The sequence below is a fragment of the Neovison vison genome, chromosome 2, assembly GCF_020171115.1.
Source record: "Neovison vison isolate M4711 chromosome 2, ASM_NN_V1, whole genome shotgun sequence".
NCBI classification, from domain to species: domain Eukaryota; kingdom Metazoa; phylum Chordata; class Mammalia; order Carnivora; family Mustelidae; genus Neogale; species Neogale vison.
The window spans coordinates 16,982,000-17,000,258 of NC_058092.1; the positions used below are offsets into that span (position 1 = coordinate 16,982,000).

Genomic DNA, 18,259 nt, shown 5'->3' on the forward strand with positions numbered 1-18,259 from the left:
AAAAAGATCTCTGAGAATCAATTACCCAGCCTTTCATTTTAAGGATGGGGGAAATAAGGTGCAAAGAGAGGAAAACGGAGGCTTAGAGCAAAACCGGACCTAAAAGCTAGGTGTCCAGCATCCCAACTTAAACCCCTCAAGCCACCCCCATACCTCTTCCTAAGACTGAGTTTATGGGAGTCAAGTGTCTAAGGAAAGGGAGGGAAAAGCAAGCAAATCTATGGCTCTAATCAAAGAGAACAGCTCCATGAACTCTCCTCTCCTCTGCTGCTTTGTGGTGAGATTCAGGGCCAGTTTCTCCACACGCCTTAATTTCAAGAGCTTGTCTCTTAAACATTACGTAATATTTACTAAGAAGCAAGATATAAATTCCCACCTACACCTTCCCTGGGCCTCCCAATCACTGGCCAGGCAAAGTAAAAAACAACCAACCACTACAATGGAAGGGCTGTAAGAACCCCAAAGCAGAACGGGAGCATCCTTGAAGGAAGGGACACATTTAAAAAGATGACTCAACTGGGTGGCCCTACTGAAGGGAACTACATTACCAGACTTCATATTCTAGTACTCAGTCTCTAGGTCTTGGAGAAATTTTGATTCTCTGAATCTTGGTTTCCTTAACAGTAAGATAAAAATATACAGACTTTTATTCATTCGAAATCCCTTTCAAGCTCTAGAAGGCTCCACCTCTGTCCAAGAGGCCCCTGCCAAAGAAAGACTGTAACCACAATAGCACCCAAGAGGCAAGGTACAAAAGTCTTAAGCTGGGCCACCAGCCTGGAGATGGGCCCTGCAGAGGCTTCAAAGCTAGCCTTCCCACAACCTGACAGTAAACATCAAGGACGCCACTAAAATTCAACATGGCGGAACAGTGCATACTTTCTTCAACAGTGTGCCCACTAGAATGTTGGCTGTGACGCCTTTAAGGATCTGGTTTGACCATCTACAGATGGTTTAAATTTGCCCCTGCTGATTGCTTCCAGCCCCTCCAGTGAAATCAAACTGAGTATTTATTGAGTATCTACCACTAAATATATTAAATACTTTCCCAATATCCTCATTCTCTATGTTCCCTTTGATTTAGCAGTTACATGTTAAAGACCTATGAAAAAATGTAAAATGCTTAATCACAAGTAAATAACTAGAAATTTCAATTAACAGAAAACAAAACAAGACAAAACGTCTGCGTGTCAGCAGGCTTCTTCCTACAGCATCTCCGACACACAGCCAGCCAGCATTCCCCTTTCAGAGACCTCGCCTTCCCAGGGATAGGGCTGGTGCTGAAAACACCAAATAATGTAAGCAAAGAGGACCAGCTCGGTTTTCTGCTGGCTCACCAACAAAACTTCTTAATACAGAGGCTACAGAGTATCAGAGATTAAAGCCAACAACTGAATCAATGTGAAAGGAAATGCAAGTTCAATGTAAATTATGAAAAGTAACGAATCTTAAATAAACAAGTACTTGCCTGCCCACCCACTTAGCCTTGGATAAAGACAATTTCTATCAACAAGATTACAAACAGTAATTTTCAAACCTCAGTATGGATATGGAATTACTTGTTAAAAATGCAGATTCCCTGGGACCATTCTCCAATAGTCTCACTAACTGGATCTGTTATAAAGCCCATAGATTAGCATTTGTATTCTGATACAGAAGGTCCAAAGACTATGCTTTTTCAAATACTGTGAGGAAGAATGACATTGTTAGCTCTCCTGGACACCTAAATGTACATTTTCTGGGAGGTGTAACCTACATTGTGTGTTCCGAGGACACCCAAGTGATTTTCAACAGTACCAGACCTACTCCCTCCCATACGGAGAATCAATATGGCTGATTTTAAGCACTTTAATAAGGTAATCCCCCTTCCACCTCCTAAAGCAACTTCCGAAGCCAGTGCCACCTCCACTCCTCACACCAAAGACCCTTCTAAAGGGTTACGGAGACACACCATTTGGGCTCCTTTTCTTGAATGGTCACTCACTGGCTTCATTCTCGACTGTGTGTTACTTCTCAGAAAAGTCTTTCATTCCATCCTATCTAAAGTGAGATCCTCTCTAAAAATAAGCATCCCATCTCTAACTTGGTCCTTGCTGCTTCTGTTTTATTTCTCTTCGTGGTCCTTAGCATTACTGGAGATTCACTGTATTTTACATTTATTTACACTCTCCCTTACTAAATCATAAGCTCCACTAGAAAAAGGGCTTTCCCCACGACCCCCACTGTATTCCCAGCACCCAGAATAGTACCTGACATAGAGTTGATGCTCAATAAATGTTTACAAATGAATAAAACACCATTTCAGAAATCAAAATAAAGTTACTGGTCTTTCAAACCATTCAGTTTGCCTTCCATAAGCACTGCCAGCAGTGCCCCCTTTAGATGGATACCTCGGCTCAAGAAGCTGAATCTGGTGACAGCCCAGAAGGGTGGCCTGCCACACGACTTTCACCGCCCTATGGTGATGTGAGATTCTTCCCCCCGCAACTGCACTGCAACAGAGGTTTAAAGGTCCAGCCTAGGGGCACCTGGGTGGCTCAGTGGGTTAAGCCGCTGCCTTCGGCTCAGGTCATGATCTCAGGGTCCTGGGATTGAGCCCCGCATCGGGCTCTCTGCTCAGCGGGGAGCCTGGCTTCCTCCTCTCTGTCTCTGCCTGCCTCTCTGCCTGCTTGTGATCTCTGTCTGTCAAATAAATAAATAAAATCTTTAAAAATAAAAAAAAATAAAGGTCCAGCCTACAGATGTTTCCAAATGACTTATATTCCATAGGAATGACTTGGCTTCTACTATGTGAAAAGTCAAATGCAATGTTGGCAAACACCAGTGTGAGAGATGCATGTTTCAACAAAAGAAGAACATGGTATGTTGGCAGCCGAACATACTTCACCCGAGTCTGCATTAGGTCAGCCAAACACTCGCTGTCAAGACGCAGCTATCTCTCACCACACACATTTGCCTCTTCTTTCGTTTAAAGGCCATAATGACTTATTAAAGACAGACTATACCAAGTGGTTCATATACATTACCGTAATCCTCAGAACAATCCTACAAAATAGGTATTATTATCCCCATTTTATACATTAGGAACTTGAAGCTCCAAGGAGTTAAATAATTTAAAAGTAATGAAAAAGTAGCAGGGGGGGCCTGGGTGGCTCAGTGGGTTAAGTGTCTTGTGTTTGGCTCAGGTCATGAGTCCAGGGTCCTGGGATCAAGCCCTGTGGCAAGCTTACCAGAGAGTCTGCTTCTCTCTCTCTCTCTCTCTCTCTCTCCGCCCCCCATTCATGCTCTCTTGCTTGCTCACTCCCTCTCTCCTACCACCAAATAAATAAAGTATTTAAAATAATAAAATAAAATAGTAGCAGGTTAGGTTCTGAACTGAAGTCTACTTGACTTTAAATTCTTGCTTTTTTCATTTTAGCACTTTCATCCCTCAGGCTCCCCTCACTGTCTCCCATCCCCTGCACTAAGCCTGGCATATAGAACACATTTGATAAAAGTTTGCTGAATTCTTGAGAGTTAAATAGGACATTTTAACTCAAAGTCAAGAATCTGCCTAAGATCAAATTCTTCAGTCCAACTTTGGTTATAAAAAAAAAAAGAATCATGTTCATTCAACTCCCTTTGAATAAGTAATGGAAAACATAGTTTTTTCAGTTATTCCAAAATGGAACCTATCAAAACATAATTCATTACTATGGAAATCTGGGTATAAAGTGAAATCATAAAAGCGATGTCATTTAGTACATTCGGAGGCAGACAGGAAGTAAAATCTGAGTTCAAGTTTCAGCTGTTTCAGCTATAAAATAGTGATAAATCCTCTTGCCTCCCCACCCAACAGTAGTGTCCTAAAATCTAAGTGTGATAATGTTTATAAAAACACTTCATAAACTGTAAGGCGTTACAAAGAGATAATTATTACTGTGATCTGAACCTTGACAGCAGAATAAAAATCTGATATGACTCAACATATAAGGCTAGCGTTAAAGACCTACCACATGTGGAAGCAATGTAAAAGGTAAATGTCCTAAACTCCAACTAGTCCTAAACTTTCCTTAAGAAAGGATGTGACCTAGAGAGTACTATGTTAAGTGAAATAAGTCAGATAAAGACAAATACCATGTGATTTCACTTACATATGGAATCTAAAAAACAAACAAACAAACAACAAAAAGAGAAACTGACTCGTAAATTCAAACAATAAACTAATGATTGCCAGAGGGGACGGGGTGGAGAAATAGGTGAATTTATAAAATAAGAAAATTTCCAGTTATAAAATAAATCACAGGGATAAAAAGTACAGCACAGGGAATATAGTAAAAAAGGAAAAAAGGAAAGGATGTGAAGTTCTACTTCTCCAGCTGTTCCATTAAGTTTCTCAATGGCAAAGAACTGGGACATAAACATCAATATATTGTTTTATTTTGAGAAGGACCATGAATGATCTCACCATAATGTACAGAGGGGAGAGGGATAGGGAGCCTGGGTTCCTCTATAGCCAAATAATTCCTTCCTTTCATGCTAAGGCACTAATCTATTCAGATAAATCATATCTATAAACGAGAGTGATTAAAACAAGAGTCTAGATGATTTCTTACAGCTTAAAAAGCGAAGACTCTTAGGCACAGCTAATAAACACTATCACAGCTTAAGTCTATCTACTGGCTTAGTCCTCCATTAGCTAAAGAGAAAATAAGCAGAATACAGAAAAAATTTTCAATAATCTTAAATATCTTAATCTTAAATAAAAGACTATATAGCTTTAGTCCTAGTTAATGTCATAAAGCGCATTTATCAATGACATGGCTGAGATTGGTAAGAAATGATAAAATCCTTCTTACACCAGGGGGTTTGGCAGGTGAGACAGAGAGTGAGTTAGTTAATTAGTTAAGGAGCTATTTGTATTTTTTTTTTTTAAAGATTTATTTCTTTGAGAGGTGGGGGAGGGGCAGAGGGAAAAAGAGAGTCTCAAGCAGATGCACAGCCCAAAGGGAACTCAGTATCAAGACCCTGAGATCAGGACCTGAGCCAGAACCAAGAGTCAGAAGCTTAACCAACAGTGCCCCCGAGAGGCCCCCCAGACGGCTGTATTTTTAAATAATGATCAAGATAAGAAAATCTCACCCTTGGGCTCACATTCTCTTATTTTTGGCCCTCAAACATAAAAGTAACCACTGCCTTATCAAAATCTAAATTACAAAGATGACAATGAGATTTGAAATCTTGCAAACTTGCAATTTTAACATTGGCATAACCTTTCTTACAGTTTCAACACTTCCCCCAATCCATCTCTCAACAACAAAATCCTCCAACTACTCAGCACCTACTAGGGATACAAATTCCACCTCACCAAACTGTCCCAAGGAAGTAAGACCACTTAAAAGAATTTTATTCCCTAGCTCATTGATTTTCTGCATCTGTTTCTATATCTACATACAAACCATGTGCCAGAATCACAATTTTACATCTGCAAGTGATCAAGGCTGTTAGAATTTCAAAGAATACAATGCACATTACAGCAATAAGTATTAGTTGATTAACAGATTCAGAGTACAAGGCACTAATGCACAAATAAGATTTCTGAGGAGCACCCATTACAGCTGAAAACTGAAGCCTAAATTCCTATCTGTCACTTGAGGCCCTGGCGCGCCAGTCATTCTCTTGTCCTTTTCCCTGCACAGACTGATCTACTCATAATTTCCTGAGGACAAATTCCTTCATGTTATACCTTTGCCTGGACATCTCCCCTGCCCAGAATGGCCATCATCTCCTCCTCCACCTCATCAAATCTGTTCAAGAAACAATTCAATGCCACATCCTCTTCGGTGGAACTCTCCCATACTACTCATTAATTCTTCCCTTTTTGAGCACCTACTGCTGTCTAGCATATAAACATAGACTATCATGATAGAGGTATTATTCTCTTATAATACACTCACGTGTGGTGTGTGTGTGCATGTGCATAAAGATTTTACTTATTTGAGAGAGAGAGGGAGCATGAGTGGGGGCGGGCAGAGGGAGAAGAAGTAGACTCCCCACTGAGCAGGGTGCCCCACGCGGGGCTCAATCCCAAGACCCTAGGATCACAGACTGAGCCGAAAGCAGATGCTTAACCATCTGGACCACCCAGGTGCCCCTTTTTGTGTGTTTATACATCACTCCAACTATTATGCAAAAGTCCTCCAGGTTAGTATACACTTGTCATTCCTTTATACTCCCGCCAGTATGATGTTACAAATGTAACAGTTATTCAGTAAAGATCCCTTTAAGGAAAAAGAGTATTTCCTCTATCTAATACCGTGAAGTTCCCAACAAGAGGATGAATACCATTTTTCTACTTCTTTATCTCCTGCAAACACCTAACAGACACTAAATGCACTGAAATAAATGCTCAATTATAGTCTTCTGGCACACGCTTCCAATTAGATCTTCAATTAAGTCAACAAAACACTCTTTAAGTACCTACTATGAGCCACGCACTAGGCTAGACATCATTCTCATTTTCAATTTGTCATGTTCACGGACATGCTGGAAGGTCCAACACTTGACCATAATAAGCGAAAGAAGCCCTGAACCTCCTCCCCTGCAATCAGATGACCTCATTTTATTGACCAATGAAATCCAACTAATTGCAGCTACCTGCAGGGCACCACACAAACTTGTGGTCATTTTTCTGTCAGAGACTACATAGAGCACTTCACTGCTCAATTATAGGTCAATCTCCCATCAATTACTGTTCTTCAAGAGAATATTTCTCAAACAACAGCTATGAAAGACAACCTTGAGATATCTGGAAACATCAGAATATGAACTGATGTTATATATTAGAAACATACTTTTGTCAGGTGTGATGACAGCATAGTGGTTATGTAGTAGAGTATCCTTATTCTAGGGAGATAAACATCTGCAGTTATCAAATAGTTAAGAAAAAAATTTTGCATATACAAACATGTATTACATAAGTACGATAAGGCAAACAGTTAACAATTATTGAATCCAGCTAAAAAGAATAAGTATTTTTTAGATTATCAGCTTTCTCTATAAATTCAAAATTTTTCGTAAGAAGGTAGTGAGGAGAGCGCCTGGGTGGCTCAGTGGATTAAAGCCTCTGCTTTCGGCTCAGGTCATGATCCCAGGGTCCTGGGATCGAGCCCCACATCGGGCTCTCTGCTCAGCGGGGAGCCTGTTTCCTCCTCTCTCTCTCTGTCTGCTTCTCTGCCTACTTGTCATCTCCCTCTGTCAAATAAATAAATAAAATCTTTGGAAAAAAAAAAGGTAGTGAGGAAAAATGTTCCTCTTAAAAAAATTTTTTTCTGGGACGCCTGGGTGGCTCAGTTGGTTGAGCAGCTGCCTTCAGCTCAGGTCATGATCCCGGCGTCCTGGGATCGAGTCCCACATCGGGCTCCTTGCTCGGCAGGGAGCCTGCTTCTCCCTCTGCCTCTGCCTGCCTCTCTGTCTGCCTGTGCTCGCTCTCTCTCCCTCTCTCTCTGACAAAATAAATAAATAAAATCTTTTAAAAAAAAATGTTTTTTTCTAAGTTGTAACTACTTGGGTTTTGGCACAAGCTTTAACATATAACTAGACAAAAATTGATCAAGACAGTACTATAGGATCCACGAATGGAAATACTAAACACGTGAAATACTGACAAGAGGTAAGGAAGCGGAAAAACTAGCCATGGCAGAGACAACTTTCAGTGCATACTAGGCCAGGTCCTTCTTAAGCAGCCTTGGGCTCAGAAGAAGATACTATATTTTAGAACCCTGCTTCTAGAAAGCAGCTATTCTGTACAACATGTGCAGACCCAATCCTTCAGCCTCACCCTCCTGGGGAGACAGTCTGTGATGGGAAATGAAACCACAGAATCAAAGTAACAATATACATATATTAATAGGGCTTTCTAAATAAGCTCAGGAGTACTATTCTGAAAATACAATTTGCTTTTTATTGCTCTTGTTACTTAAGCAGATGTTAAGAACTATAATCACAACCACCAATGTAATAACCGACTCAGAAAAGGACCATTAGTGAAAGCTAAAACCATTGCGTAGGAGAAAAAGATATTCACAATGTCTCAAAGTCACCCCCCTGATTACTTACAAAAGGGAGGTAAGTACCTTTTAATGAAGAGGTCAAATTTACCATCAACAATAATGAAGAAGAGTAACATTATGTGCCTCCCAATATGATATAAAGGGAACCTCACAGCATCGTCTATGTACTATTTCTTACCAAAATATGCACCCTGCATCTCAGCATGAGAAAACAATCAGACAAACCCAATTTATGGGATACTTTAACTGGCCTGAACTCTTCAAAAGAGAAAGTGTTATTAAAGACACACACCAAAGTTAAGAGTGGAGATTTTCTAGATCAGGGTCTTCAAACTAATTTTTTACCAGAGTACAGCCATGCCAATTCATTTACATATTGTCTCTGGGTGCTTTTCTCTTCAAGAGATAGTATGGTCCACAAAGCCAGAAAGTTTTACTATCTGCTCCTTCACAGAAAAAGTTTGCCAACCCCCACCCCAGATTAAAATGGACATGAGGTCCAAATGTAACAAGAAATCCTTGAAGTGGAGCGGGGGGGGGGGGGGGGGTCAAGAGGGCAGAGAAGTAGCAGACTGAAATGACGTCAGGTCCCAGGAGTTCAGCTAGATAGTTATCAAACCATTCCGAACACCTACAAACTCAACAGGAGATAGAAGAGAAGAACAACAATTGTAGGAACAGAAAATTGACCACTTTCTGAAAGTTAGGACGTGCGGAGAAGTAAATCTGAAGCGATGGGAAGATAGACCACAGTGGGGGTTGAGGGGTGGGAGGCCTGGCTCCCGGCAAGCGGTAGAGCAGCAGAGCACAAAATCAGAACTCTTAGAAGTCTGCTCCACTGAGGGACATCGCTTCAGAGGCTAAATGGGGGTGGAGCCTTCATGGGGACAGTGTGGTCTTAGGTCCTGCAGGGTCAGAGAAAGATCAGGGGTGTCTGAGGGTGACAGAGCTGCCAGGTATTGGAGCGGGAAAGCCAGCAGCAGAGACAGAGCCGAGGAGTGAGCTTTCAGATCGGGTTACCTTAAACCGTGATCCAAGGCACAGTCATACCACTGCTCTTTGAGCAGGGACCCCACAAGTGGCAGATCCTGAAAGGCCCCTTCCTTTCTCCTCCAGGAGGAAGGGCGCAGGAACGTGCAGCAGGAATCTGCTGGGCTTGGAGACTTTCAGTGGGGCTGTGCACCAGAGATAGAAATGCTTGCTCACAGTCCAGGTGAGCACAGAGCATGGCCAGAGGCCAGAGAGATGAGAGGAATTGACTGTTTTTTTTCTGAAGGTGCACTGAGGAGCGGGGCCCTGAGCTCTTGGCTCCTCCGGGCTGGAGACTGGGAGGCTGCCGTCTTCATTTCCGTCCTCCAAAGCTCTATGGAAAGTGTTCAGGGAACAAAAGCTGCCTAGAGCGAACCCAAGCAGATTACTTGGCCTGGCCCCCGGCAAGGGTGGTGCAATTCCACCTCGGGCAAAGACACTTGAGAATCACTGCCACAGGCCCCTCCCCCAGAAGATGAGCAAGAATATCCAGCCAAGATCAAGATAACCAATCAAGGAGAACAGCAGAACTCCAGAGCTAGGATAAAATGACAAGGTGGAAAAACTCACCACAAAAAAAAAGAGAACAAAGGGCAGTACCAATGGCTAGGGACCTAATCAATATTGACATTGGTAATATGTCAGATCTAGAGTTGAGAACGATTCTCAAGGTGCTAGCTGGGCTCAAAAAAGGCATGGAAGATATTAGAGAAACGCTGTCTGGAGAAATAAAAGTCCTTTCTGGAGAAATAAAAGAATTAAAATCTAACGAAGTTGAAATGTTTAAAAAGCTATTAATGAGGTGCAATAAAAAATGGAGGTTCTTACTGCTAGGATAAATGAGGCAGAAGAGAGAATGAGTGAGATAGAAAACCAAATGACGGAGAATAAAGAAGCTGAGCAAAAGACAAACAGCTACTGGACCATGAGGGTAGAATGAGAGAGAAGTGATACCTTAAGATGAAATAATATTAGAATAATCAGGATTCCAGAAACAAGAAAGAGAGAGGGGGGCAAAAGGTATATTGGAGCAAATTATAGTAGAGAATTTCCCTAATATGGCAAAGGGAACAAGCATCAAAATTCACGAGGCACAGAGAACTCCCCACTAAATCAATAAAAATAGGTACACACCCCATGATCTAATAGTAAAACTTACAAGTCTTAATGAAAAAGAGAAAATCATGAAAGTAGCTTGGGACAAGAAGCCTGTAACATACAATGGTAGAAATATTAGACTGGCAGCAGATTTATCCACAGAGACCTGGCAGGCCAGAAAGAACTGGCATGATATATTCAAAACACTAAATGAAAAAATATGCAGTCAAGAATACTATATCCAGCTAGGCTATCACTGAAAATGGAAGGAGAGATAAAAAGCTTCCAGGACAAACAAAAATTAAAGGAATTTGCAAACACCAAACCAGCCCTACAGGAAATATTGAGAGGGGTCCTCTAAGCAAAGAGAGAGTCTTAAAGTAGTAGACCAGGAAGGTACAGAGACAATATACAGTAACAGCCACCTTACAGGCCATACAATGACACTAAATTCATATCTTTCAATAATCAGCCTGAATGTAAATGGGCTAAATGCACCAATCAAAAGACACAGGGTATCAGAATGGATAAAAAAAAATAAAAGACCCATCAATATGCTATCTACAAGCAACTCATTTTAGACCCAAAGACACCTCCAGATTTAAAGTGAGGGGGTGGAAAACAATTTACCATGCTAATGGACATCAAAAGAGAGCTGGGGTGATAATCCTTGTATCAGATAAATTAGATTTTAAGCCAAAGACTATAATAAGAGATGAGGAAGAACACTGTATCATACTTAAAGGGTCTGTCCAACAAGAAGATCTAACAATTTTAAGTATCTCTGCCCCTAACACAGGAACAGCCAACTATATAAACCAATTAATAATAAAATCAAAGAAAGACATCAACAATAATACAGTAATAGTAGGTGATTTTAACACCTCCCTCACTAAAATGGATAGATCATCCAAACAAAAGATCAACAAGGAAATAAAGGCCTTACATGACACATTGGACCAGATGGACATCATATATATACTCAGAACATTCCATCCCAAAGCAACAGAATACACATTCTTCTCTAGTGCACATGGAACATTCTCCAGAATAGATCACATCCTGGGTCACAATCAGGTCTCAACCCATACCAAAAGACTGGAATCATTCCTTGCGTATTTTCAGACCACAATGCTCTGAAGCTAGAACTCAATCACAAGAGAAAAGTTGGTGGGGCGCCTGGGTGGCTCAGTGGGTTAAGCCGCTGCCTTCGGCTCAGGTCATGATCTCAGAGTCCTGGGATCGAGTCCCGCATCGGGCTCTCTGCTCAGCAGGGAGCCTGCTTCCCTCTCTCTCTCTCTGCCTGCCTCTCTGTCTACTTGTGATTTCTCTCTGTCAAATAAATAAATAAAATCCTTAAAAAAAAAAAAAAAAAAAAACCAAGAGGAAAGTTGGAAAGAACCCAAATACATGGAAGCTAAAGACCATCCTACTAAAGAATGAATGGGTCAACCAGGAAATTAAAGAATTTTAAAAATTCATAAAAATGAAAACACAACTGTTCAAAATCTGTGGGACACAGCAAAGGTGGTTCTGATAAAGTACACAGCGATACAAGCCTTTCTCAAGAAACAAGAAAGGTCTCAAGTACACAACCTAACCCTACACCTAAAGGAGCTGGAGAAAGAACAGCAAAGAAAGCCTGAATCCAGCAGGAGAAGAGAAATAATAAAGATCAGAGCAGCAACCAATGAAACAGAAACCAAAAGAATGGTAGAACAAATCAACAAAAGAGCTGGTTCTTTGAAAGAATGAATAAAATTGATAAACCCCTTGCCAGACTTATCAAAAAGAAAAGAAAAAGGAGTCAAATAAATAAAATCATGGAGGAAGGAGGAGAGATCACAACCGACACCAAAGAAATACTAACAATGATAAGAACATGTTATGAGCAACTATATGCCAGCAAATTTGACAATCTGGAAGAAACGGATGCATTCCTAGAGAGACATATAAACTACCAAAACTGAACCAAGAAGAAATAGAAAACCTGAACAGACCCATAACTAGTAAGGAGATTGAAACAGTCATCAAAAATCTCCCAAAAAGAGCCCAGGGCCAGACAGCTTCCCAGGAAAATTCTACCAAATGTTTAAAGAAGAATTAATACCCAATCTCCCAGTTTGGAAGGAAAACTTCCAAACTCATTTCATGAGGCCAGCATTACCTTGATCCCAAAACCTGACAAAGACCCCATCAAAAAGGAGAATTACAGACCAATAACCTTGATGAACACAGACACGAAAATTCTCACCAAAATACTAGCCAACAGGATCCAACAGTACATTAAAAGGATTATTCACCATGACCAAGTGGGATTTATTCCTGGGCTGCAAGGCTGGTTTAACATCTGCAAATCAATCAATGTGATACAATACATTAATAAAAGAAAGAACAAAAAAAGAAAAGAAAGAACAAGAGCCATATGATACTCTCAGTAGATGCTGAAAAAGCATTTGAAAAGTACAGCATCCTTTTCTTGATCAAAACTCTTCAAAGTGAAGGGATACAGGGTACATATCTCAATATCATCAAAGTCATCTATGAAAAACCCACAGTGAGCATCATTCTCAATAAGAAAAACCTGAGAGCTTTACCCCTAAGGTCAGGAACATGGCAGGGATGCCCACTATCACCACTGCTATTCAACATAGTACTAGAAGTCCCAGTCTCAGCAATCAGAAAACAAAAAGAAATAAAAGGCATCCAAATCAGCAAAGAAGAAGTCAAACTCTCACTCTTTGCAGATGATATGATACTTTATGTAGAAAACCCAAAAGACTCCACTACAAAACTGCTAGAACTCCTACAAGAATTCAGTAAAGTGTCAGGATATAAAATCAATGCACAGAAATCAGTTGCATTTCTGTACACCAACAGCAAAGCAGAAGAAAGAGAAATTAAGGAGTCAATCCCATTTACAATTGCACCCAAAACCATAAGACACCTAGGAATAAACCCAACCAAAGAGGCAAAGAATCTGTACTCAGAAAACTATAAAGTACTCCTGAAAGAAATTGAAGAAGACACAAAGAAATGGAAAAACGGTTCCATGCTCATGGATTGGAAGAACAAATATTGTGAAAACGTCTATGATACTGAAAGCAATCTACACATTTAATGCAATCCCCATCAAAATACCATCCATGGGGCGCCTGGGTGGCTCAGTGGGTTAAGCCGCTGCCTTCGGCTCAGGTCATGATCTCAGGGTCCTGGGATCGAGTCTCACATCGGGCTCTCTGCTCAGCAGGGAGCCTGCTTCCCTCTCTCTCTCTCTCTCTCTGCCTGCCTCTCCATCTACTTGTGATTTCTCTCTGTCAAATAAATAAATAAAATCTTTAAAAAAAAAAAAAATACCATCCATTTTTTTTTTCAAAGAAATGGAACAAATAATCCTAAAATTTATAAGGGACAGAAAAGACCCCAAACAGTCAGAGGAATGTTGAAAACTGTAAGCTAAAAGTTGGTGGGATCACAATTTCAGACTTCAAGCTCTATTACAAAGCTATAATCATCAAGACAGCATGGTACTGGCACAAAAACAGACACCAGATCAATGGAACAGAATAAAGAACCCAGAAATAGACCCTCAACTCTATGGTCAACTAATCTTCGACAAAGCAGGAAAGAATGTCCAATGGTAAAAAGACAATCTCTTCAACAAATGGTGTTGGGAAAATTGGACAGCCACATGCAGAAAAATGAAACTGGACCATTTCTCTATACCACACACAAAAATAGACTCAAAATGGATGAAAGACTTCAATGTGAGGAGCGCCTGGGTGGCTCAGTGGATTAAGCCGCTGCCTTCGGCTCAGGTCATGATCCCAGTGTCCTGGGATCGAGCCCCGCATCGGGCTCTCTGCTCAGCAGGGAGCCTGCTTCCCCTTCTATCTCTGCCTGACTCTCTGCCTACTTGTGATCTCTCTATCTGTCAAATAAATAAATAAAATCTTTAAAAAAAAAAAAAAAAGACTTCAATGTGAGATAAGAATCCATTAAAATCCTTGAGAACACAGGCAGCAACCTCTTCCACCTCAGCCGCAGCAACTTCTTCCTAGAAACATCACCAAAGGCAGGGGAAGCAAGGGCTAAAATGAACTATTAGGACTTCATCAAGATCAAAAGCTTCTGCACAGCAAAGGAACGGTCAACAAAACCAAAAGACAACTGACAGAATGGGAGAAGATATCTGCAAATGATACATCAGATAAAGGGCTAGTATCCAAAATCTATAAAGAACTTATCAAACTCAACACCCAAAGAATAAATAATCCAATCAAGAAATGGGCAGAGTACAGGAACAGACATTTATGCAAAGAAGACATCCAGATGGCCAAGAGACACATGAAAAAGTGCTCAACATCACTGAGCATCAAGGAAATACAAACCAAAACCACAATGAGATACCACCTCACACCAGTCAGAACGGCTAAAATTAACAAGTCAGGAAACGACAGATGTTGGCGAGGATGCGGAGAAAGGGAAACCCTCCTACACTGTTGGTGGGAATGCAAGCTGGTGCAGCCGCTATGGAAAACAGCATGGAGGTTCCTCAGAAAGTTGAAAATAGAACTACCCTACGACCCAACAATTGCACTACTGGGTATTTACCCTAAAGATACAAATGTAGTGATCCAAAGGGGCACGTGTACCCAAATGTTTATAGCAGCAATGTCCACAATAGCCAAACTATGGGAAGAACCTAGATGTCCATCAGCAGATGAATGAATAAAGAAGATGTGGTATATATACACAGTAGAATACTATGCAGCCACCAAAAGAAATGAAATCTTGCTATTTCCAATGACATGGATGGAACTAGAGGGTATTATGCTAAGCGAAATAAGTCAATTGGAGACAATTATCATATGATCTCTCTGATAGGAGGAATTTGAGAAGCAGGGTCGGTAGAGAAGGAAAAAATAAAACAAGATGGGATCAGGAGGGAGACAAACCATAAGAGACTCTCAATCTCACAAAACAGACTGAGGGCTGCTGTTGGGTAGAGGGGTATGGAGAGGGTGGCTGGGTTATGGACATGGACGAGGGTATGTGATATGGTAAGTGCTATGAAATGTGTAAGCCTTAAAATTCACAGACCTGTGCCCCAGGGGCAAATAATACATTATATGTTAATAAAAATAATTTATTTTTTAAAAAAGAAAAAAAAAAGAAATCCTTGGAGTCTAAAGGGGAGGGGAAGCAATAAAGAATATTTATGGAACAACTGGGATATCTGAATATGAACATTAGATAATATTGTATCAAAACTGAATGCAGAATTATTTAGTGGTTACAGGCTATGATGTATGCAACTTGCTTTTAAATGTTTCAGAAAGAAATAGACAAATAGAAAAAAGCAATTGTGACTAAAAAGTAACAATCGTGAATCTAGATTAGTAGTTCCCGAAGTTTTGATCTCAGGACTCCTTTGCACTCTTAAAAACTCCTGAAGACCCCAAAGGGCTTTTGTTTATATGAATCTAGATTTACCATATAAAATATTAAAACAGAGAAAATTTTAAAACAGGTATTAATTTTCAAATTACAATAAACTCATTATATATTACCATAAGTAACATTTCCAAAATCAAAAAAATTAGTAAGAAGAGAGGCACTAGTTTTGCATTTCTGCAAATCTCTTTAACCTCTGTTGCAGTATCACACCCGTTTCTATATCATGCTTATAATATGACATTTTGCTGTCTGAGAAGAAAATAATAACTTCACATACTATGTACTTGAAAAGAGAGCCTTGATGGCCTTTTCAGATGATGAGAGAGACATTCTTCTATGATACCACACCATAACTTGACAAGCAGTAGTTTCTCGCAGGTTAGATGTAATATGGAATCTGAAGTATAACCACAGGAACTTTTCATATGCTGTTACATTAAAATCCATTAGTCTTTCTTGCACTTCAAATGGATCTTTTAATAAAATCATACCTTGGGGCGCCTGGGTGGCTCAGTGAGTTAAAGCCTCTGCCTTCAGCTCAGGTCATGATCCCAGCATTCTGGGATCCAGCCCCACATTGGGCTCTCCGCACAGTGGGGAGGCCTGCTTCCTTCACTCTCTCTCTTCGCCTGCCTCTCTGCCTACTTGTGATCTCTGTCTGTCAAATAAATAAATAAAATCTTAAAAAAAAACAAACCATACCTTGATCATTTTGAGCATTCTGCTCAAAATCGGTATCAATTTGGGCAGAACACTCGTGAGAATTGGCCAGAAAACCCCCCAGCGAACTCGCTTCCTGCAACACACATCTGCAGGGTCTCCTCCTGGGCCTGGCCTGGGATCCCAAGTTGTCCCGGCTCCAACTCTACCAGAAAGCTCTCAGTGAGTCAGGCGCATGCAAGGTCAACGCCTCCTGCTACTCAGACTCCTGGAATAACCTCCCTGGAGCTGGCAGATGGGGTCTGCTGTGCCCCTAAGCCCGGGCCCTAACCCTTGGTTGGTTTTTCAATCTTCCTTTCCCAGGGCCCTGTCCCTCGAGCCCTCAACTGGGGGAACCCTGAAACATGCCCCATGAGTCCTCCGGCCGCCTAAGTGGAAACCGTGCCTTTCGGAGCTGCAGAAAACCCTCAGTGTGGGAGACGCCTGCATGCCCCCGTCACAAGGCCATCCCCCACCATCAGTGCCACACTGGGCTGAAACCTTGGAGGCTGACGCGCAGCTACAACCCCTCCCTCAAATCTCCCAAATCGATGTCGATTTGGGCAGAACACTCGTGAGAAGTGGCCGGCGCTGGGTGGTGATTTGGACCGCACTGTCCCCCGTGGGCTAGAGCGATTTCTGGCTCGGTGCATGTCACAGCCATCCGGAAAACGGGCCGAGACTACACTGTCCACCCAGGGGCCCCTGCACAGGGGAGCTTTCCCGGAGCAGAGTTGAGGGAGGGTTTGTAGCTGGGCGTCTGCCTCCGACTTTTCCGCCAGTGTGGTGCGGAATTTGGGGATGGCCTCAGTGGGGGCATGAAGGTTTCTCTCGTTCTGAGGGTTTTCTGCAGCTCCAAAAGGCACGGTTTCCTCCTGGGTGGCAGGTGGACTCATGGGGTGCAACTCAGGCTTCCCCAGTTGGAGGGCTTGAGGGACAGGCCCCAGGGGAAGGAACACTGAAAACACAACCAAGGGTTAAGTGTGACCAGTGAATACTGGTTCACTAAGTTGACAGATATGCAGATCTTAAAATGTTGACACATTTCATTGTACAGTATCGAAAAATCACTATTGTTAATAAACTACCAGTTCCATCAAAAAAGACTAAGTATTAGGAAGCTGAAAAGCTCATAGTGACAGATATAAGTTAGCAAAATTCTAATTTTTGCTTGAAATCTAAAATTTTATCAATGGCCACAGGTACTTTTGGTACTTCCTTAAGTGGCAAACTTCATCTCACTCATTTCCAAAAATCACCCAAATACCCAAATTTGAGTAACCAGTTTGTCACTCATTCTTTCAAGTAAAAATGATGTTTCATGAAAGAAGAGGTTTAGCTTGCAACTCAAACAACCAACTCTTCAAGTAAACACTATATCCTGATATGCAGAAGTATTTCACCCCATTTCAACACATGGACTAAATAAAAAGATGTGTACTCAGAAGTTAAACTTGAATAAAATTAGTAATTTTTACTGCCTCATCAAGAACATTTTTTTAAAGGATTTTATTTATTTATTTGACAGAGAGAGAGCGCACGTGCGCACAAGTAGGGGGAGCGGCAGGCAGAGGGAGAGAGAGAAGCAGGCTCCCAACTGAACAGGAAGCCTGATGGATGGCTTGATCCCAGGACCCTGGGATCATGACCTGAGCTGAAGGAAGAAGCTTAATTGACTGAGCCACCCAGGCACCCCAAGAACATTCTTAAATGAAACTGATATTTGTTATTTTACTCCAAGTGTGTCACAAGCATAATTATTACTAATACAGTTTGATACCATTACCTTGATTTGTGCTAAGGCACCAACGGTTTTATCCACCATTGACTGCTTTTGCGTCATCAATACAAATAGTACCACAGTGAAAAAGGCAAATGATGTCTTAGTATTATTATGAAAATAGTTCTGACCTTGCAGATCC

The 18,259-nt window shown here is 41.2% G+C and overlaps 1 protein-coding gene across 2 annotated transcripts in view; it reads right to left on the reverse strand.

Annotated features, from left to right (window-relative positions):
• The window catches only part of LUZP1 (leucine zipper protein 1), a 99,149-nt gene that overhangs the window by 53,267 nt on the left and 27,623 nt on the right, over nt 1-18,259 (reverse strand). The gene's annotated exons all lie outside the window — the stretch shown is intronic.